General features: G+C 40.2%; 1 protein-coding gene across 4 annotated transcripts in view; it reads right to left on the bottom strand.

The window, feature by feature from the left end:
• Nucleotides 1-23,918, bottom strand: part of ENOX1 (ecto-NOX disulfide-thiol exchanger 1) — a 653,611-nt gene that overhangs the window by 529,874 nt on the left and 99,819 nt on the right. For all 4 annotated transcript variants that reach the window (XM_019524278.1, XM_019524281.1, XM_019524282.1 and 1 more), the window contains exon 2: nucleotides 8,164-8,232. The gene's annotated coding sequence lies outside the window, so the exon portion shown is untranslated. The remainder of the gene's footprint in view (nucleotides 1-8,163; nucleotides 8,233-23,918) is intronic.

Below are 23,918 nucleotides of genomic sequence, written 5' to 3'. Positions count from 1 at the left end.
TGGCTACCTATAAGTTTATCAGGGGTGACCACCAGCATCTGGGGAAACGTTTGTTCACCAGAGCGCCCCAAGGGATGACGAGGTCAAACGGTCATAAACTACTGCGAGACCATTTCAGGCTGGACATAAGGAAGAATTTCTTTACTGTCCGAGCCCCCAAGGTCTGTAACAGCCTGCCATCGGAGGTGGTTCAAGCACCTACACTGAACACCTTCACGAGCAAATTGGATGCTTTTCTTGCTGGGATCCTATGACCCCAGCTGACTTCCTGCCCTTTGGGGTGGGGGCTGGACTCGATGATCTTCTGAGGTCCCTTCCAGCCCTAACGTCTATGAAATCTATGAAATTTTCAACTGCAAGGTACAACCATAACTGACTTTAAATAAAAAAAAACCCTTATTTTTGTAAAAGGGAATTCAAGTTATTTTTCCAATAGTGTTCAAAAGTCCATGTATAATCTTTTGGTATATAAAAACCTCTGTTCATCATTACTATCATTTTGTAAAATGCCTGAGGAAGGGCACTGTAATACCCTTCCTCAGGAATTTTACAACTTGCTTAAGTCTATACCAACCATACGCTGGTCCAATAAAAAGATACTACCTACAAGAATTCTTGCCAGTTGTAAAACACGTAATAGTTGCCAAGTAGTCATTTTGAGTGTGTACATGCATAGCACATAAGATAATTGGTACAGGTTACGGCACTTGCATAATAAATCCTGAGTTTTCAAAACAATAATTCACATGATACAGACAAAAAATAATAATTTTAAAGATTATGTCACTTAGCTATTGGAGAGTAAATTTCTTTGTTAGCTATACCGAAGTGCAAATTGTTGCAAAGCATTTAATACAATTAGAACATGCACAGATTCACAGTGCTACAATATATCTTTTGGGTCTCACTGCAAAACCAATGTATGACACTATGCTCAGTATTCTGTCTTCCCACAGAATAATGTTTCTCATTTCATATGTTGCTACATTGTCTAGAATATTACAGACACCATCATAACATAAGGGTTCAGATGAAGGCACTCTAAAGTGGAGTGCCTTCATTAACTTGTGCCCGCGCATGCCAGGAACAGGGCTGGGCTGATGTAGCCTGCACTAGAGGGTGGGGCAGGTGGATTGGAGGTCCCCCTCCCACCTGGGGGAGGGCTCCAATCAACCCACCCCACTCTCCAGCACAGGCTGGGCAACCCCCAGACCAGGCTCCCTCCACCCTCCCTTCCCCGACTCCCATTCTGAAGACAAGGCCAGGGCTTGGAGAGGAAGGGACGGGACTAGAGGAAAGTAGCTGCAGACTCACAGCTGCTCCAAATTGCAGCTTGTTCCCCCACCCAACAGCGAGCATTTGTTGGGTCCGGGGGATCATTGCAACTCATGGCGCATTTACATGGATGCTAGAAATTTAAGAAGCCCACTTGCCCTGGCACTGTTCCATACTCAGCACACTCCTAAATAATCAAGGCAGGGAAGCAAAAAAAGCTATCCTCATTTTCCTTTGGTGTCCTTAACTGGGAATTAAATTTGTGCATGGATTTACTAGATCTATAAATGGTAACCAGGATTAACAAAGACAATTTCAAAGTTCCTTTGCTTTAAGTCTCAAAGCTGTATAATGCAGTACTGACATCTTCAATTTATAATACAGTATGTTACTTGGTAACTGTTTAGCAATGTGACTCGCCCACAACTGTTCCAGTGAATCACAGGGAAACATTACTTTCAAATTCCCACGTACCAAAGTATTGTAGATGGTAATCACCTACCATAAAATACATATTTTCCGGCACTACTGAGGGAGACAAATATTTGCAACACCTAATCCAAACCAATTTAAAATGATAAACAACAATATTTTAACATTTAGCATTTTGCAAAACTTTGTTAAATATAGGCAACGTTACAGCAGAAAACACACACACTTGCAGAAAGCACATAACTTATCTTAGAAAGCAAAGGGTAAACTACAAATAATGGGAGTATTGCAGAAGCTGAAGCTGATGCTGTGTCTAAACAATAAACTTTCAAAATTATTACTGCCTGTAGCTATTAGCAAATAGATGATGTTTCCTGAACTCCCCACGGCACAAAGCTGGACCCAAAGCTCAATGAAATCCACAAAAGTCCTTTGAATGAGGCCTCACATAAGTGCAGGGTGCAGCTAAGTAGGGACAAGAACAACGCAGCTGTTATCAGCTCCTCTAACCTTAGCCGACTAAGGGCTTTTACAAACTCTGTTGTGATTTTAAACCATCCTTGAGGCTGGTCCAAAAAAGTCTGTTGGCTGTGGTCCAAAGGAGCTGATGGGCCAGCTAGAGTTTTATGTTTTGGCCATACCTGTCCATTCCTTTACGTCATCAATGGAACCCCCTTTCTTCAGAGACCTGACAGTAGTGTGGGGAGAGTGATAGCCATAAGTGACACATAGGAGGGACACGGGGGGTCATGTACCCCCCCTGATTTTGGGCACCACCGGGTTCTATGGATGGTCGCCACTCACCACCTGCCCCCCCTAACCTGGCACCACCACCTGCAGGCAGTCCCCACCACCTGCTGGCAGTCCCCACTCACCACCACCCCTGTTACCACCAATGCCGCTGCTGGCGTCTGCAGGCGGTCACTGCTCACTGCCATCTGCAGGCAATCTCTGCTTGCCACTTGCCACCCCCCATCCCCCCAACCGCTGACACCATCTGCGGGTGGTCCCTGCTCGCCAACCCCCACCTCTGCTACCGATGCCAACTACAAATGGTGCCCCCCCCGTCTCGGGAGGCACCAATTGTTCATGGTAAGAGCCACCCTCTCACACACACTGTACACTGCCTGTAGAAGACCTGCTATCTTTCTCGCCAAATTGTACTGCTGGAAAGAGCAAAATGGTCACAGGGAGGCTCAGAATCAAGTCTTGGGATTTCAGTGCATACTAGTTGGACTTTACTCAATAAACAGGACAAACAGAGAAAATTAAAATATGTTGTAACTATGAAATGGCAAGTAGTCCCAGTCAGCTGAGGACATTACTATCATCTCTTTAAAAGCTGAAATTAGGTTTTGGCCATCCCTGGTGCCAACAGAAGGTGAGTTCTAAGCTTTTTGTCAATTTGTCACAGTGTAACAATGGTTTTTGCAATTAGCATTTAAGAACATTTAAAAGACATGCCAGTTATTTCTCCAAGGTTAATAAAAGCCAACTAAGCTTTTCTTTGTTTTACACAAACTTCCACAGATGGAAGATGGATTTTACTCCATCTCCTTCAAAATAGCTTGGTTATATATATAATTTTTGCAATCTAACATTCCAACTGTACAAAAAGCCAAGCACACTCCTTTCTTCAATAACATTTATGAACAAACAAGATTTCTCTCTATTTTTTTTTTTTTAGATAAACAAGAAGTCCTGGAAATCAGGATTTATTTTCCTGATTAGCTTTTAAAAACAACAATCCAAGTTCCACCAATTTGTCCTTGAAGATGAAAGATATAAAGATGTATGGAGCTCATCCTGCTGAATGGAAGGAAGATAATGTTACCCAATATTCAATTAACACCAAGGTCTGCCACTCTGCCAATGCGAGTCTCTCAGGGAAACTGCTAAATCTGTGCATTTTGTAGCTAAAATGGCTGAGCCAACTCCAAATCATTCCCATAAGCACCTATGCAGGGCTTACATGGAATGATGTTGTCTAAGTCAAAAAGAAAAATTCAGATCAACCCCGTTTCAGTGGCTGCAAAGCCCTCATTAACACCTAAAATAATTTGCCACCTCCATTTTAGCTTGTAAAAATCCCTAGACTCACAGAGCATTTTTACACATGCATGGGGGGGGGAACAATGAAAGGAGTGGAGAGGAAGCTTTAGTTAAAATTCCCCCACCACTATTTTGAAGCACAGGGCTGCTGCCACATGAGATGTGGAAACTGCTGGAGCACTCTAATTAGCATGCTATTCTGATGTACTGTAATTACAGCACGTTAGAGCAGCCTCCCTGCATGTCTACAGGCACCCACAGGTCTCAAGTCTTCTAAATATGATCAGAAGCAATCCAGTTCAAGTAGGAAGGCATCTAAAATCTTGGCTAAGCCCAGTTGGAGAAAGCCTAAAATCTACCCTGACCCATCAGATGCCCACAGAGCACATCTAACTTACCCTGACATCACCCAGTTCAGTACAAAGTGCTTCGCTATCGATCAATCTCACTTAGGAACCCTGGAAGGTAAGAAGGGTAACATCCACCTTTTGCACAATACCTTACTGGTTAGAGCACTTTCCAGACATCTAGAAGGATAAAATGACACCATGTGCCCAGTAATATGAACACGTCAATGGAAAGGAGGAAACTTGGGTTCTAGTCCTTCTTGCCAGGATTATTTTTGCTTTTTAACTAGTGACTGCCTAACATAAACATCCAGAAATAGTCCTGGTAGCAGGAGTGCACTCTCCTGAGAGAAGGGAGAAAAAAACTTGAATCCCCTCAATAGGAAGAGGACCTAAAAGAGAGCCCCCTTCACAGGCAAATGCTCACATTGCTAGTCTATTACGCAAAAGGTGGGCACCATTATCACTACTGGTCAATTAGATGCCTCTACTCTGAGCACCCTGAATCTAAGATGAAAAAAGCACCTAATGTTTTAGAAAGCAGCCTAACCCCTTAAGAAAGGCAAGGATTCAGACACAGCTTTGTGCCTACCACTTCTTATTGACTAACTTTAGGCACCTCCCAGCTCAGTATCTGAGCTCCCAGAATCACCCTCTGAAGGTACCTCACGCTCTCTCTACTGCAGAAGCATAGGTAATTATAGGGCGTCCATCATACAGGACATTCCAGTTTTCTGCTAGACTGTCCTCTATTGATACAAAACCTGACACCTTTATGTCCTCTATTTTTCTCTTCAAGAAAAAAATAGAGGAAATAAAGGCATCCAGTTTTGTACCAATAGAGGACAGGGGACAACCAGACTGTCCTCTATGATGGCCATGCTAAGTGATTACCCTTATCAGTTTGGATCAACCACCTATGGCAAAAAACCTACTTCATTTTTTTTAAGGCACTGCAGCCCCTTGGTGGAGATGCCTACAAGGTTAACCTGAGTCCCTTTTCAAAGGGGCAAAACTGCCAATTTAGACCTGCACTGGCTCCCCATGACTTTCCACCACCTTAAGGGGCCACCCAATCTCCACTACCATAATATGAATCCTTACTAGAGTCTTTCCCCCTCAGACTCCACCCAAGATCACAGTGACCTAAACTAAGGTCAACCTGACCTATTCCATTTGTGCTTTTCTTTCATCTTTCTTACCAACTCATATTACAGTGCTTCCAAACATTTGCAAAACATTTCAGGCAAATAACCAGTCAAATGGGAATGCACTTTTACATAACCACTATTCATAAAAACATACTCAGAACCATGTATCCATTTGAGGTTACATTTACAAATACATTACGCTCAATGACCTGCCTGAAAGACTATCCAAAATTGTGCACATATGTAAATCATTCCTTCCTGGAATCCTGGGCAAAGTGACAGGAACCAAAGAATTTGGTTACGTCATCAGTGTTTGGCACTCCATATACTACAGTTTAAACGCTTGCAGGTTTATGAGCCATCTGTCTATGGAGAACCATTGGGTGGTGCCTGCATGGTTTGATGCATGTGGTCACTAGTTCCTAGGACCAGTAGAAAGTGAACTGTGCCATAAAAAAAAATCATACTCTACTTCTGCCTTTCTGCCCAGGGAACTATATCTTTGTAAAGAGATTAAGTCTCAGGAACTGAATTAAGTTGGACAGTGCTTCAGGAAAACAGAGTAACTTATATCCCCATGGAAAGAGGAATTGTGAGTGGAGAAAGGAGCAGAAGAACCATTTCACTCCCGACCAGGACTGTAGGCAATGGCAGCCTGTTTCGGAAACAGCAGGACCTTTCAGCTTGGAGCTCCCAGGAATTCTGCTAACATCTGAGCACCAGACATGATGCAGAAAAGAACACCAGCCAGAAAGCAGCAGTCCTATTAACCCAATCTCTACTTGGATATGCACAGACATATGGTTCAATATTGATGCAATTGAAGGGCATTTAAGGCACTGAAACACATGCAGGGAGCCTGCTCTGGTGCACTGGAAATCCAGCACATCAGAGCAGACTGGGTTAATCGAGTCTGCTGGAGCATATAAACTGATGCGCCCTGGCAGCCTCATGTGTCATGCGCATCAGCGGTGCAGCGCACCTTCATGCTGAGAAAATGGCGGCAGTGAGCTTTGAATTGAAACATGTTCAATGTGCTTTAGTTAAAACCATACCGCCACCATTTTCTAAGTGCGCAGGTGTGCTGCGCCACTGATACATGTGACGTGCAGACACTTTTCGTTAGCCTGGCTCGCTAATTAAAAGCACCTGGCACTGCATAGGGAACACATGTAAAAATGCTCTTACGTTCCTCCAAAGAGAACAAGTTTAGGTCACAAACAGATTGAGACTATCATTAAATAAAAGTTTGAGTCCAGTTTAAGAACAAGGTTTAGGCTTATTCTTCAACTGGGTGTAGGTATTAATTACAAGGCAGATGCTCATAGGTCTTAAAAATACAGGGAACAAACATGGGAGGTAGCCACAAAAGTAAAACTTACAGGATGGCTAACACATTTCCTTTTAACACAGGCTCTGAATTGGTGATAAAAAGGGGAATCTAATTCTACTAAGCTTCCTTTTAAAGACTATACTCCTTCCACATATAAGACAATGCTACTGCTGCCAATCCCACAGAGACTCTAAACAAATTGAAAAGGGAAGGGAAAAACCCAAAGATGTAAAAAAGGCAAAAATGAAAGGCAAAAAAAGAAAGAAAGAAGGAAGAACAAATTAGAGAACAAAAGCACTAAAGGAAGAGCAGAATAAAGCTAAAGGAGAGAAATAAAGAAGGAAATCCCTGAAATGTGAGGGAGACAAGATCAGAAAAACTTGCCCTCCCAAGTCATTTGCATGAGTTGCTACTGTTTGCTCTACGAGGCCCTGCTCTGCTAGAACTGTGGTGGTGCAGAAGAGGGTCTATCACAGGGTCTGGCTCTTTTGCACTAACGATGCACATGTCCTCTCTCTCTCTCAGCATCTTCACCCATAAGGAAATAACAGCCCTTCTCCAATTTTTTCAAATACTCTGGGATCTCCAGATAAAAATACAGCTATATAAATATATTGTATTTTCATTAGGGAACAGCCAGGTTAATGTCAAATTCTGTCCTTCATCAGGGGTACCACTACATCAAGAGCTAGTCCTCATTTTTATTTCATAAGAACAATTCATTCTTTGCCATTCAAAATCTCCTTTAAGCTCCCTGTACAGATCAAATAAAAGTTTGTTTGTCAAATCCATCCATTCAAAAAACCTGCTTCTCTTTAGATCTAAAATGGAAAGATTGCCTAGATCAATAACTTCTTTTGAGAATCTCTTAATTTCTTTCTCTCCATCAGCAGTAGTTCAGCAGCATTTTCAAGTGCCACAGCTGTTAAGACCTAATTTGAGTGACTCCCAATGAGCTGATAACTATTTACCTATACATGTGACTTTATTCTTTAACACATGTACACCCACATAATGTCTCAGGTGACATCCCAGCCTCAACAGCATCCAATTTTAACATAAACTTTAAAAGACAGCTAGATTTTGTCTACTGGGGGCCTGACCCTGCAAAATATTTTTTTACATACTTAACTTTACTACTATGAGTAGTCACAACTGAAGTCAGTGACAATAAGCACAGCAGCAAAGTTACGTATATGACAAAGTGTTTGGAAAAGCAGGACTCAAATGGAGAGCCGTATCTTAGCCTTACTGATTCTCCATCTTTTTTTGGCTTCCCAAATTCCATAACACGACATGCACAAACACATTTGCACTTGATTTGAAAAAAAACTTGCACATTTAGTATGCATCTCTCTCTAAACAACAAATTTTTATTATGCATTTCTAAGTTTTGCCATACAAATGACACATACATTAATGAACATTCATCCCAGCAAGAACTAACTTTTTACCTTGTTCATGACAACAGATTTATCAGGAGATTTAAGAAATGCAACATTAAACTGACATTAAAGCATATATTACTCTCCAAATCATTTAACACAACATATAAATTTATCCTATATGGTACCTTTGTATTGTAGATCTTCTCCAAGTTTGTTGGAGCATACAATCAAGCTTCAAGTTCAATGTCCAAGAGCTGAAAAGGTAAATCGAATATATTAAAAATATCTTGCTAAAAGTAAGTGGTTTAAGCACATAAAAGAAAAAGTAAACTCAATGTACAAAGTTACCATTTGGAAATAAGTTTCAAATATACCAGTCATTTACCATCATGCCAAGTGCAATATATTTTATGCATGATAAGAATGATGCACTATTTGATAATTTGCTGAATATCAGAAAAACTATATGCATCTTTAAAGTAAATTTGGACACAAAACTCAAAAGTAGCACAAGATAGCTTCTGGAAACATGTTTCAGACTACTAATTTTGTAACAACCATCCATAATGACAGAACAACAACAAAACAAAGCAAAAACCTTACATTCAATATGCAAAACTGTTAGTGACATACCGGGGGGAAAATCTGTTATTAAACCACACACACTGCTATATATACACATATTTGAGCCTTAAACAACCTTGTATTTGCAGTAGAATAAGGGCACAAATAAAAGAACCATGTACAAATGAGGATCATCATTATATTTTGTCATTTTAGTCTCATGAAATGCTAAAAAGGGCAATTCTATGACAGATTCTAAATGTTGGCTGCATACAATTTTGCAGGCACATGCATAGCACCTAGCTACAAGTATTCCCTAGAGCCTCTATAAATTCTCCTAGTGATTCTGACACAGTGATACATAGATGGAATAATCTTTTTGATAAATCTAATGTGGTAAAGAAAGCACAGGGGTGGGGGGAGACAGTTAACTCAGAAAGATGTAGCACAAAAAGAAAATGAAATAAACAAACAAAAAAATCAACAGACCAGGGAAAGAAAGAAAAAACAGAAAAAACTGGTAACAGTTTAAGTGTCTGGCTATGCCTCAGCCTTGTTTCTGTACCACCACTTCGCTGATATCCCCATCAGTTTCTGTCTACCAATTTTCTTTGAATATTTCTTAGACACCTATCCCATCACCATCTATGAATTATGCAGAAAATGATGTTAGACAATAATAGCCTTACAATTGAGTCTATGCTAGTTTCTTGCCCAGATTTCACCTGCAAACTACACCCTTGCTGCCACTAGTATGAACTCTCATGTAGATGGAGTGAAGGCACCCCAACAAGATTAGATGATCCAGTAGTCAGGAAACCTATGCCCACCAGCCATTCATACTCTTGGTCATGTAACTGCCCTTTTGATGAAAAACAGGTATTTCTTAGTGTGAATGTGCAGTTAGAGAAATATAGTGCTTCCATTCCTCCTAATGTGCTGCTTATTCTAAAGCCCGAAGATAATTAACAGAGCTGATATTTTAAATTTATTTCCCTTGTTATCATTCCTGCAGAAACAAACAGGCATAAAGTTCAGGGTGTTTTTGAGAATCAGAACCAGAAGAAAAATTTCAAATCAAGAATTTGTGAGGATTTTACCAATTCTTTTTATCAAAGATACAGCACATTGACTTGAAGTTACTATTTTATATTTAAAAACAAAAAACCCCAAAAATCCCACATGACTCTATGTTCCATATATTCCAGGAAATCTTTATCAATATGACAGTTTCCAAGACTGTTTACTCCATATGCTCATTTATGGCCCCTATTGTTTCTGTCAAATGCATGACTTGAAAAGTTTGGAATCCATACTAAAGGTGTATGAACAACAGGGCTCTCTCTCTGCATACCGTTTGATCCCCAAAAGTGTCAGTGCCTCCAAGAAGAGACACACGGGAATCACACAGAGAATCCCATTAAAGCTAAAATGAAAATCAGCCAAACATCTGTAAAAGCAATGGAGCTACTTAGTAAGTTATACCATCAGGAACAATACAAAGAATTGTTGTGTAAACCCTACCACTATCTCCATTTCTTTTTCTTTACTTTCGTCCTGGTCCATCACTTAGCCTTGTGATGTTCTTTTCTTCAGATGATGTAAACTCTCTAATCTACCCTTTCCCCTCTTGTGTTTCTGTCTCATCTCTTACCCTTTTTTCTGCCAATATCTTCTGCCTCCAGTCCCAGTTACCTGTTGCAGTGTTTATCCCACATTAACATCATCACATACAGGTTGAACTTGGTTGGCCTGGTGAGGCAGTGCTTTTCCTACAAGTTGTCATTTGGATTCCATAGGCTTGTCTACATCACAAAGTTCTGCCAGCAGATCTGACCGATAAGGATGTGAAAAGATCCCACCCTATATCCAACACGGGTCTGCTGGCAAAACCCCCAGTGTGGACAAGGATTTGTTAGCAGCAAAATCTTTCAAAATTTGTGGGAACTGGCATAGGTCTGACAAAAAACCTCCTTCTGCTGATATTTCTGGGACCCAAATAGTAAGTGGAGGAACAAGGGGAACAACCTTTTTCTTCTAACAACACCATTCAAAATAGGAATGAAGTATCAAATGCCATCACAATGTCAGATGCCACTGACTGAGCTGGCAGGCAGTCTGAAACAAAAATGTCTGATACATGAACTACTCTGATTCGTCTAAAAGGGGTGTTAACCTAAAGCTTCATTAAAATAATGTAGTTGTAGTCATCATTCAACTATTTCAGCAGTGCAGTAACTTACTACCCAAAATGCACAGGAAAGGTCTGGGATATCACACACAATATGCTGTGTGAAGGGTCTAGTAGAGGGAAAGGATCTAGCAGGGGAAATGTGGTTCACAGGTATGGCTTAAGAAAGTGCCACTGTATCTGCCCGGCAAATCAGCTATCACACTGCACTGTGGTGCTGCTTTTAAATACTTGCCTGCAAAAGTGACACAGGAAACTACCTGCTCACACCATTGTTTAACCGGAACAGACCTGCACTCTTGTCACTGCCATTTCATTTCTAAAACCCTGCATCCAAGTAGCATTCATTTTAGAAGTGGACATTCTGAAAAGCACATATAGATGTGAAACCAATCAGAAATCGTATTTGTGTGTACTATTCTTCTTTCTTTATCATCATGGGTTGCATCTTAGAAAAAAAGTATGCCTTCCAAAGTTATCCTACATTTAAATACCAAAAAAAAAAACCCTACCAAAGTTACTTACATCTTCATTTTCCAGTACTGACAAACTGACAGACTAAAGGACAAAGGCATAATTTAACAGACTGCTCTGTGTAAAGACACAATACAGTGCACAAAAAAAATTCATCAAATGCCCCTGTCAGTATGCCTTACAAAGTACAGCTTAATGAACGTATGCAAATTGCTATAATATATAAAATGTCTGGTACCTCTTCAACTAGTAATGCGCTTATGAAGAAATCTATAGAGGATGGTAAGATACATCAATCTAATTTGTCTTTGAAATAAAACGATTTGGTTTCCTCAAGATAATTTCAATCTCTTTTTTTAATGCCCAATGGCACGACAGCAACACATTACATACAATGAACCACCACTCTAGACCCTGGAAGACAGGATTATTAAATAGAAAAAGCATTTGGCTACAGACAAATTGAAGGCATGCTGCTGCATACTGGTATAACTTGAATATTTTCTTCAGTTGTTTTGATGTCTTGGCATTTATCATTATTTCCAAGCCTGCTGAAAAGCACTCTTTTTTTTTCATAATTTCAGCCTGAAGTGAGATTTCCCAGCAACTCCCAGATTTAAAAGTAAGAATCCTAGTCTCATTCTCCAGCACTGACCACAACTGAAGGTTGCATCAAAAGATGTGTAAGGAGCCCAAGGTCTTTTCAGCTGCTGTATTGTTAACACCATCCTATTGGAGCTGATCTACCTTCTTTATCAAACCATTTATTTCAACAACATATAGCTTCTGAAATAAAATTATTTTTTTTTAAACCCTGTAATTTTGGTTGATAGTTTCCAGATTTTTAGGAATAAAAAACTAGAAATCAAATATTGAAACCATCATAAACTTGTCATTGAGAAGAGGCTTGATGCCTACCTGGCTGGACTCATTTGAGTCCAGTTTTTCTCCCGCCCAGGCGGGGGGGGTCAGACTTGAAGATCTACAAGGTCCCTTCCGACCCTACTTCTATGATTCTGTGATTGTTTTTCAAAACTGACGTTTTTTCTTAAGTGTTTTTTTTTTTAAAAAAACAAAACTTTTTTCCAGTTTGACAAAGAAAGAAAAACTATGGAAATTTGGGTGGGTGGAAAAGCTTAAAATTATTTGAAATTTTCCATGAAAATTAATTTCCTTTGGCGACCGCCTATGCTATCTATGCAACTGAACATTTATATAAGATTCTTCATCTTAATTTGTAACCACTATTAGTTATATATTAGAGAAATAAAAATAGATATACCACCATCCATTCATCAGTTGTAGCAGCATTACTACTGAATGTTGAAACCTCTAGCCTCTTTAGAACACTTCTCAGCCTATAACTTTTACCGTTATAAGTTATCAGAAACTGGTCTATACCCATAACAGAACAGAAGTTCAGCACACAAAACCAGTCTATACCTGTTAATAGAACAGAAGTTTGGTGCACTGGTTAAAAATGGCAAAACCCAGTCTAAGATTTGCTCCCTCTCCCGCAGACAAGAATGAATTTGTGTTGTTTGCTACTGATCTAAACTACACCACTTACAGGAAACCACGCAACTTGGGTCAATTCCACCTCAGGCTTTTTGAATGTCTGTACCTAGCCCTCTATAATGAAGAAAGGGTTAGTTGTGCATCACATAGTAGAACCCTATGGAATGTGTTTGGCCAATAGCTAAGCTTTAAATTAAATTACTAGGATAAAAGATTGTCATTTACAACCTTACAACCAGACTTCTCCTGTTGGAAGAAATAGTATTTTATTTTGGGGAAAGCATAAAAAGAATAATGCAGCAAAGTAAATCAAGCAAAAACTGAAAGAGATACAGATTTCCTGCGTCCTCGTCTTTCTGTTTTTAGACCTGGGTATGGCACAGAAAAACGCTGTTGGTGTCTGCTGAGGATCTCTCAATGACAAGCAAGCCAAAAAGTATCTATTCCAATTCTTTTAGACACCATGCACTAGACCTCCAAAAATCCACTCACTTGGAGGGAGCCACATTTATGCAGAATGTAAGTTTTCATATTAGAGAAAAAGGTTTCCAATCCTAGCATGGTAAAAACAAAAGCTAAAAATAATACAATGAGTAATTATCTATTAATCTATATGAGAAGAGAATTCCACTGTCACCAACTGTCTCACAACCTGAAAATAAAAACAAGATACAGATTTTGTCTAATAAATGATCTCACCCTAAGTCTTAGATCATCCCTTACCCATTTCATATTATTACTGAAGTAATTACTGCAGCTATCAAACAGATACATTTTACTCATCCATTAGAAAACATGACTAAGTTGGATGGTCTACAGTACTGAATTTTTGCATTTCTGAATCAGAGGGCAACAATTTCAGCATCAAGTAAAAAAATACTAACTAGCATGGCTTGTTTCTTTGCAACATTATTCTCAAATGATTATTTTAGCATTCCAGATTTAGAATTATTTTAGAATTTTAGCATTTTGATTATTTTCACCATTAATATTTTCTCAGTTAACAATCAAACAATAACTCCTTCAATAAATACGATGTATTTTAAGATGTACCTGTTTAATAAGGTAGTTAACCCTATTAGTTTGAAAACAGGAAGAAGGTAGGGCATGGTGGCACATGAAAAAGTAGGTTGCTCCCTATAAAAAGTCATGCCACTCTGAACCAGTTAGGAAACAGACAGACGTTACATTTGTAGGATTAAAATAGCTGATTGGACAGAAGTGCCCATCCCCTATAGTGCTACAAAATGGAAGACGTTCCACAAAAAAAGTAGGAAACAGGAAATGTAATGCTAAATATAACATCTGTACAATGTTCCGTAGTGCTACAGGGAATCTCTTGGTCCCCCAGAATGGTGCAGTTCTCTGTCCCTCTCCTCCAAGGGCAGAGGGAGGGAGAGTAGGGAGGGCAGTCCTTGATTATTCTTAGTCTTCTAATTCCCTGAAGGGGAGAGAAGGGATCAAAGGAGCAAGCACCAGCCCCACCAAGAGCGTCCAGTGGCAGCAGCCCATGCACTGACAGCCTGCCACCCCCATGGACAGACAGGCAAGGAACAGAACTGCAATCCCTACCACACACCCTACCTGGAGAGTATTACAGCACTTCTTTGTTTCAAAGTTCTGTGACACAACTAGCACTATAAAAGTAACATCTGCCCGTGATCAATCTTTAAGGTGCCACCCTGTTCTAATTTGTTCATCATAATTTTACTTTCAGATAGGCACATTTGTGGCTCTAGTTCATTTCCAAAAGCCCCATGCACATAAACTAAAATAAGGGAATAAACAAATGTGAAGTATTCCTTTATCATACTTCCTTTATCGAGACTTCCACTTTTACTTCCATCATCATCATTACCAGTATTTTAAAATAACTTTTCATTTTAAATTTAGTTCACCAGCATTTTCCACCTTTGACTCCACATCAAGGCCCAAAAGTTTGTGCTTGGTGTACTTAATAAAGGCAAATTAAGGAAGCGAAATACATCCCACCTCCTCTCTTATCTCCAGAACCCATGTGAAATTATACTAATTACCATAAGTCAAATTAAACATTCTAACTTTTCCGTGGAAGAGAAAGGAAAAGATTATACCTGGGAGTCAATCTTCTTACAGCTCCCCTAAGATGCAATGTCTAATACGTTTAAGAAAAGTATTGTATAGAGGACTTCGGCTTCAGTATATCAAAATAGCTTTGCTAAAATATATTAGCATGTGTATCATTGATAAAGTTAACTTCACACACAGTGTGCAATGAAGTGTGCTACAAGATAATGAAATAAGACTTTTTAACTTGTTAAGTCATTTTCTCTATCAAGACACATTGGCGTATAAAGTCTGGGTTCACATCCTTAAGCGTATGTGCACGGAAGACACAATCACTGGCTGGGCATTTCTGGGTCCACATTCATTAACTGATTCCCAGCGGCCCTTGGTAGGACCAAGTGAATGCTTTGGCTACCACAGAAACTGGGAAGATCTCAGAATCACCCATCCTAGCCTTTAAACAAGCACCAAACCTCACCAACCTCATCACAAGGGATCCTGGTTTTCTCTGATTTAAAACAATCCCCAATTTTCAGTTAAAAAATTAATGCCAAATCCAATTTTTTCTGTGATTACATGAAACAAATGTGGATTTGGGATTACTTTTTTTAAAACCGAAAACAGGGGATTTTTTTTTACATCAGAGAAAAGCAGGATCCCTGCTCATCACCAGAAGCAAACTTCTTATGGACCCAAACACACCAAATGGATCAAGACCATACAATGACAAGAAATGTAAAACCTGCCAAGACATCTCCACCACCCCACAATTACTGCACCCAACAACAGAACCATCAACATTCCTGGAATTCACAACTGCCCCTCCAGAAATGTTATATATTTCATCCAGTGTATCAAATGCCCTGATGGAAAATATGTAGGAAAAAACCAAACAACAACTGCGCACCAGAATTACCACACATGGGAAATCTATTAAAGACAAGAATACCCAATTAGCTATGGGGGAACATTTCTCACAAGAAAACCACTCTCTCGCCAATCTCTCAGTTTTACTCCTCAAAGGGAATTTACAAAACACCTTTCACAGACAAGCCTATGAACTTCACTTCATCAATCTACTGGATACAAAAATCATAGGCTAAATATAGACATTGGATTTATGACACATTAATAACCTGCCTAACATCTGACTCCCCAGGTAAACCCTCCACTTTTTACCAGCTATTCTCATTCCCCCTCACCTCCCTCTCAACCATTTACTACAGATGCATACATTCCCCTTCCCCTCCTCACCTGTCTCGCACCTACTGACCACCTCAATTTACATTTTAACTGACTGGCTTTCTTGCATATGTACTGGCCTCTGGCTGCTTTACTACTCCGTCCAGGAAGAGCATAGACCATCTGCAGACGCTTCCTCAACCTGACGAAGGACATTATACCTGAAAACTTGCAAAGAAGAATTTTTCCAACTATTTGAGTTGGTCTAATAACAGATTTTGGATTTACCCCAAAGAACCTTGTCTGCCTATGCCCTTACACCAATATGGCTACAACTTATACCCCATTCTACCTGTGTGACATTTGGACAAATCTTAGGCACCAAAAACCCATGATCCTATTCCACCTCACACACCAGTCACAAAACTACCAAGATGATTTTTATGCGCCTCTATTTTGTCTTAATAGATCCATAAGCAACTAAACTTGGCCTACTATACATGCCAACAAGCAATCCAGAATGGCCATCTCAGCTCTCATCTCAGGAACGCATGAATTCTGCATCAATCCTCAAGTCCTTAAAAAGAGAAGGGCAGAAAAAGTACTGAATGACTGTCTGAAGCTAGAATCAGTGTGGCTATCAAGTTAGATGCATCAGTTCATGGAAAAGTATTTCCTCTGAATATTGTCAAAATTAGAAATTGACTTCACAGAGTAGAAAGGAGAAAAAGCATCAGAACTAGTTTGTCTGCCTTCCACAGCAGGAGACAAAAAACTGAGGCTGTGAAGGGGAACAGCAGGAGGATAAAGCGAGAGAATCCAAGAAGTCTGGTTAAGTGACCACCTCTGCCACCAAATGAAAAGGGAAGAGAGGTACCCAAATGTTACAGAAACTTTTTAAAAAATAGCTTGTCCAGGGAAGTCAAGAGGCTTCTGGAAGAGTAGGATCAGTGCAGTGATAAATAAAGAAATGTCAGGCTAGCAGAGCATTCTTAAACAAATTTCTTAAAATCTACCATAGGGCCATTCTCATCTCTAATAAGGAGATTGATACCTAGAGGCATATGTCCCAGCAGACAACTTGGCATCTTGTCTGTTAGTATCAAGATAAAGCATTGTGTACTATGGTAGAACCTGTAGTCTCTGAGGCCCACATGTCTGTGCGAATGATGAAAACAGCTGTGCTTTGTTCCATCTAATATAGATTAAGTGCAGAGCTCAGACTCCAGGCAAGTTTACAACATAGACCTCAACTGAGCAAAGACTGGTTACTGTGGTTAGGTTGTGACCTCCTGACTATTAGTTTCTTCTTGGCCGTCTAGAAGTTACAGAGGGTAGAGGCTGAACACAATGAGTTATGAGATAGGTAACAAACCATCCCTCAGCATATTTGGATGTTATATTTGGATGAGTTTAACTTAATTTCTTTATTCATGTTCTGGAATAAGTAGGGCTATTAGTTTCAGCTGTAAATGCACTTACATTAAAGAGTAATGATACATGCTAGTGAGGAGAGAATTCTAACACAATAAAGGGCTTAATCTGTCTGTCTGGCTCCATGTCTGTCTGTCCATAATGATTTTGGCTAACAATACATGTGTTACAAAGAGGGCAGGCAGCAATTGGCTGCACAGGCCCAAGTTTGAGCCACTGCTGGGGAAGTTTGTGGTGGTGGTGAATACACCCCAGCCACCCAAGCAGCAGGGCTTCCCCATGCCTCCCTGCCCGAGGGGGGGGGGTGTCACAGTGGCAGCACCCCCTCACCCATCCCCAACACCCCCAAGAACAGCCAGCAGGGAGGGGGAGGCAGTGGGCAGGGAGGGAGGGGAGCAGGGCAGGGGGAGGCAAAGGGGAGGGGTCACAGTGGTGGCTCTTGTCAGGGCCAGGTAGAAGAGAAGGAAGGAGAGAGGGGAGCAGGAAGGGGGTCCTGACAACAGCCAGCAGGGAAGTGGAGGCAGTGGGGAGGGAGGCTGCTTGGACCCGAGCAAGTGCAGGGCAGGGGGAGGTAAGGGGGGGTGGTCATGAAGCAGGCTGTTGTTGGGGCTGGGTGACAGGGAAGAAAGGAAGGAAGAGAGGGAAGTGGGGAGGGGAGGAAAAGGGAAGAAAGGTGGGGAGTCATGGTGGCAATGCCCCCCTTCCATCTGGCCCCAACAACAACCGGCAGGGAGGGGAGCCCCGCTGTGAGGCAGAGGTGGGCAGGGGGAGAGAGTCCCCACACCAGAGACTGGAGGAGGACACAGCAGCAGTGGAGGGAGCCTTTACATGGCTGGCCCTGAAGGGTGAGTAGGGGGGTAAGGGAGAGTCATGTAAACACTCCCTGAAATCCATCCTTCTTGACAGGCAATTAGCTAGTAATAATATAAAAGGACCTTGGAAAGCTTTAAGACTCAATTCATCTCCCAGTTACACCAGTATAAATTAAGTGCAACTACACTGAAGTCAATATAAAACATACAGCTGAAAAACAACATGAGAAAAATCTGATCATGACTAAAAAACCCCCACAAATCAAGTATAAGTTTAGAGATGTATAAACTAATAATTACAAAGGTGTAGTGTCAACAAGCAACAGTAGTATAACTAAGGGGGGACAGGGGTGGAGGGCAGGCAGACCAAGACACTAGCTCTAGGAGTCGACTTGGGAGGAGAAGGGAGAGGGAGTGCAAAAACAGTCATTGCCACTGCTTCCTCAGCTTCTGTAGCTTAGTAGCAGTCTCTGCCCCATTTACCACCACAACCCAGGGCACAGAACTACCCAGTTATGCAAGTACTTAAAGGTGCTAATAAGATAGTCACAGAAACAGCCAATGCATATGATGTAATGAAGAACGTTGTATTAAAAAAAGCATTAAAAATAATAGCCCTTATTGATTCTTTGCAGATAAGGTTCTTTGGGTAAATCTGATATCCTTTATTAGAGCAACTCAAATAGTTGGAAAAATTCTTTTTTGCAAGCTTTCGGGTACAAATACCCTTCATCAGGCTGAGGAAGTGTCTGCAGTTGGTCTGTGCTCTTCCTGGATGGAATACTAAAGAAGCCAGAAGCCAGTATGCATGTGAAGTCAGCCAGTGAAGTCAGCCAGTGAAAATGTACATTGAGGTAGTCAATCTTCAACATGTATCAACACGTTGATCTCAATATGCTTTCCAAAAAGTGGATTCTACAGATGGGAAAATTAAACAAGCTGAAAGTTCAAGCAACTTCAGCAAGAGCACACTATCAAATAATGGCAGAACAGGAAACAGAGTTTCCCACTGAACCATATATCATAGAGCAAGGGAGTGTCATCCATTTTGTACACCCTGCAAGATCATACCTCCTGCATGGGGAATTGATATATACCTCAATAAAGTCACAGGAAAGGTTTTAAAAAAACCCTCCAAATAATTCTACAAATCCTTAAATCCTTACTCAGGCAAAGCTTTCATTGCAGAGTGTAAAACTGAAGAATCCAAAATCTGACTCAATAATAATAATAATAATACCAAAAGTTAAAGTTAACCTAGAAGACCTGACTTATGAGAAAATATTAAATACATATGAGCTTGACTAAACTACAATCAGAAGGAAAATGGGATAATCATCTGTAAGCATTAGGAAGATGCACACACTGAAGAAAGGGTTCCTTTGGATTTTTTTTTAGTAGGGATTTTCAAGAAAATATAACTGGGAGTAATGTGTCTGCATTGAGCAGGAAAAATTTACACTGACAGGAAAAGTTTCCTAATAATGGAATGTATTCTATTGCAGAATAATCTTCCAAGGCAACTGGACAAAGTCCAATCACATTTGAAGCCAAACTGGACAAAGATCCTCAGAGAACAATCCAGCAATAGCTGGGATATGGACTAGATGATTCAACAGCTTTTTTTCATTTTTGAATTCTTACCATTCCACTGTATGAAATAATCCAATAAAACCAGCATGCAAGAGAAATAAGTTTAGCAGCAACTGCACACTTCTCTGCTGAGAAGACTGAAGAGTGCAACCAGGGCATCTTGTAAAAGGGAAAAAACATCCCCTATATCTCTTTAGACCAGGAGTGGGCAATTATTTGGGCCAGATTAGCACCCCTGCCCCCCCCATACAATAACTCACCAAAATTCCCTATGGGGCTTTGGGCTGGTGGGGAGTAGTTTTTGGGAATGGGATGGCTGGACAAGACCAGAATCATGGGGCCAGGAGGAACGGCAGTGACAGCTCGGGGCCAGAGCCTGGGCTGAGCCACAATCTGCTTCCTGCACACCCTCTCCCTGTGGGAGGATGGAGGGTGTGTATGGGGATGTGTGTGGGGCAGGGGATTACCTTGGACCCCCCGTGCTCCTGTTGGACACTTCATCTGCCCCACCATCTCAGAATTCACAAGCCACCTGGTACCTTGAGGTGTGTAGAAAAAAAATGTTTTAATAAACATTTAAAGCTATATGTCTATATCCAAATCACCGAATCTTACCAAATCTCTTCAAATCAATTCAGAGCGTTCCAATTAGATTCACAGAAATTAAAGGGTCTCCTGATTTGATTTGGATTCAGAGATTTGGCTGCCAAATTGGGCCGCATTTCCACCAAATTGAATCAGGGACCAAAGCTTCGCACAGCCCTAGTATTTTGCCCACTCCTGCTTTAGATGCACAGATAACAATTGTACAGTGTTTTAAAAACGTACATTTATTGCTTCTTCCTCCCTCTATGTCCTTAATAAAATAACATTACAAGAAAAAAATCGACCTTGTGTTGTAAACATATTGATCTTGATTTCTGCTGTGCCAGCTGCTCATAATTGGTTTTAAGCTGATCTAAGATGCCAACTGCTGTCAAGCCAAAAAAAATCCCCAAACGAAAATACATCCATTAAGTACGTATTTCCACTTAAACAAGCATGCCACACATTGACTGTGAAAAAAGTTTCATAAACTATTTGTATTAGTTTTTATAACTATGATATTTTAAAATGAATTTGTAAGGGTTTATAGTTTAATTGTTTAGAAGTGTCAGTGAGCCACAGAGTTAATGTACCCTCTGCTGTCTATTAGGCAATGGCAGCAAAATATACAAGTTCTCTTAAAGAATCACTATTCAATTCAAAGAATCATGGTTTCCCTCAGCAGGGAATATTAGATGTTCTCAATAATGCATATATAAAAATATTTTCTGAGGGATTTCCTTTCAAGCATAATACTTGTCTTCTATCAGTCCACTGTAATTCCACTGTACCCATAGCATTGTGACTTTTCAAATGCAAAACAAATGTCCCACCCTTTGCCAGCGAACCCAAGTTGGACAGACCTACATTTCCAGAGTTCACATAGGTGTAATAATAGCACAGAACATACTTTTCTATAAAGCAATGTATGAATTTAATACCTCCACAGAAATGGAATGGATCTGCAAACTGTTTTGAACCTCAACATATTTGATTAGTCATGGAACTAGAAAAGTAGATTTTCTGTTTTTAAAAACATTTATGAAATCTAAGCTTGACTTGCTAAACAGTAATCAGTGCCAACTTTGTATTAGATGAGTAGAATTCAGCCTCCTTTTTTCCTAATGAACTCATAGCAGGCGTGAGTTTTCCTGCCACCTCCCTCCCTTTTTTGATAAGAAGGCAAAAGTGTTAAATTAAAATACAAATATGTTATCCTTCAGAATTACTTTTAATGACTTACCTCTATGATAACTTTCTGTTAACAAGACAAAAATGAAAACAACAAAGGACAGCACTACACTCAATTCCCACAAGGGTTCACAATGTGATCCATGACCCACTGGGATGGAGACAGAACCAGTAGAAAGGCTTCGAGTGACAAGTTCTCTGAAAGACTCCAACACAGGAAGTGACCCACTACCTAGAGAAACCCAAATTGTGAGATGTTCACAGTTTCAGGAATAGTCCTTGGAGTGTTACAAAAAGCTTCTCCGCCCCTGCTACCTAGGTATACAGGAGGTTTGCAGTGAGAACAGAAAGCAAAACTCCTAGGAAAGAAGAAACCTGGAGGGTGGGAGATTTGGGAAAGTGCTGGTAGGGCTTTTAGCAGAAGAAGGGTTGGTAGGGCTTTTAGCAGAAGTGGACACCAATTAAAATAAAATGAATTAGTAATAGGTTGATTAGTTATCAATTAGTTAATTACACAGTTGACTAAAATTAAAGAAATTGTTTTTACGTTCTGAATGTATGGGGACTGACTAAAAATAATCATATTTTAAAGGTTCTAAATGTAATTACTGCACTAAATTGTGAAAACTTCTGCTTCTGATACCATTTTCCAGCAGTTTAGGAGGTTGTTAATGCTGTAAAATCACCATTTATACATAATGATATATGCAACTCAATATTTTACTGAAAATTTGGAAAACGTGATACATAAGAGTGATCTATGATACATAAAGCACCATGGTTCATTTTCTGACTGCAATTTATAGTTTAGGTAATGGTCAGGGATGCCAACTGTCCATTTATTTGGAGACACTTTTTTTTTTTTTTAAAGATGTCTTGTCCATAAAAATCCATAAAAAATAGAACCATCCATAAAAACTTTAAGTAACTAGAGCCTGTCATGATGTCACAATCTCAAATCCTTCTTTTTTGGTTTGGAAGAAATGGAGTCCAATGCATTAGTGATGTTTTAAATTTATCATAACAGCACAAGAAAATAAACTAATACTCACAAAATTTGCTATACGTTAAAGTGTCTGCAAGCATCAATGTGTACCCAATTAAGCCCACAACTGCCAATTTTATTCACCCAATACAGACATATCCTATTCTAACTCAGTTAGATAATACCCTCTCTCCACACAGTAAGCCATTCAACCTTTAAGGGAACAAATCTTCCCAGCTTTCCACCAGACCCCAGGTGGCTTGGATTTTCAGCTTAAGCCGTCCTAATACACAGAGGGCTAGATATTGAAAGCATTATTTAGAATTTACGATTTATAAAATGAGGTTTTAAAAGGTACAAATCTTCACAACTTACCCAAGAGGAAAGGATTAGATGTGCAATAAAAACCACCAAAATCTTAAACCAAACATAACCCAAGGGGAGGGTTAGAGTCCTGTACTTACAAGGTAGGAAAAGACATTAGCCATACAAGTTAAATATCTAATGACCCATTCCCCTCTTAATTATTGTGTAGGGCAAGTTAAAAATTGCAACTGTAGTCTTGCTACTATATAATAAAAAGCATGAATGACTAAGCAATTAGCCTCAATATATTATGCCCATCCTAGAGAGGTACCCAGATGTTCTGGCCCTACTTGAAAGAACAGATAACCTAGGAAAGATGACACCCATTTTCTAAAGAAAATACTGTTCTGGGTTGCCCTCTCTTTAGTTCACTGATTTTAACTTTTTTACCTCCCCCTCTCGAAGATGTAGATTTGAGTACATACAACACCATCTTCTATGCCAGAATGATTTAAATTCTTATTCTACCTATGAATAGTAGTTATTTACTCTGCAGATACAGTAACGTCACTGAAATCCACAGCATGACATTTGGCACTACTCTCCATGAGAGTCCAGAGGAGAGCCACATGCATGATCAGAGGTCAGGAAAACAGACCTTATGATGAGAGGCTGAGAACTATGGGACTCTTCAGGTGGAAAAGCGCAGGCTCAGGGGTGATCTGGTGGCCACCTATAAGTTTATCAGGAGGGCTTACCAGGATCTGAGAGAACATCTGTTCGCCAAAGAACCCCAAGGGATGACAAGGTCAAATGGTCACAAATTCCTCCATTACCATTTGAGGCTGGACATAAGGAAGAACTTCTTTACTGTCCAAGCCCCCGTGGTTTGGAATAGACTGCCACATAAGTGGTTCAAGCACCTACACTGAACACCTTCAAGGGACATTTGGATGTTTATCTTGCTGGGATCCTATGATCCCTGCTAACTTCTTGCCCCTGGGGTAGGGTGCTGGACTTGACGATCTTCTGAGGTCCTTTCCAGCCCTAATGTCACAT

This window comes from Gavialis gangeticus, unplaced genomic scaffold (assembly GCF_001723915.1).
Source record: "Gavialis gangeticus isolate Ggan-Ray unplaced genomic scaffold, GavGan_comp1, whole genome shotgun sequence".
In the NCBI taxonomy this organism is placed as follows: domain Eukaryota; kingdom Metazoa; phylum Chordata; order Crocodylia; family Gavialidae; genus Gavialis; species Gavialis gangeticus.
This window is presented reverse-complemented; position numbering and strand designations above follow the sequence as displayed.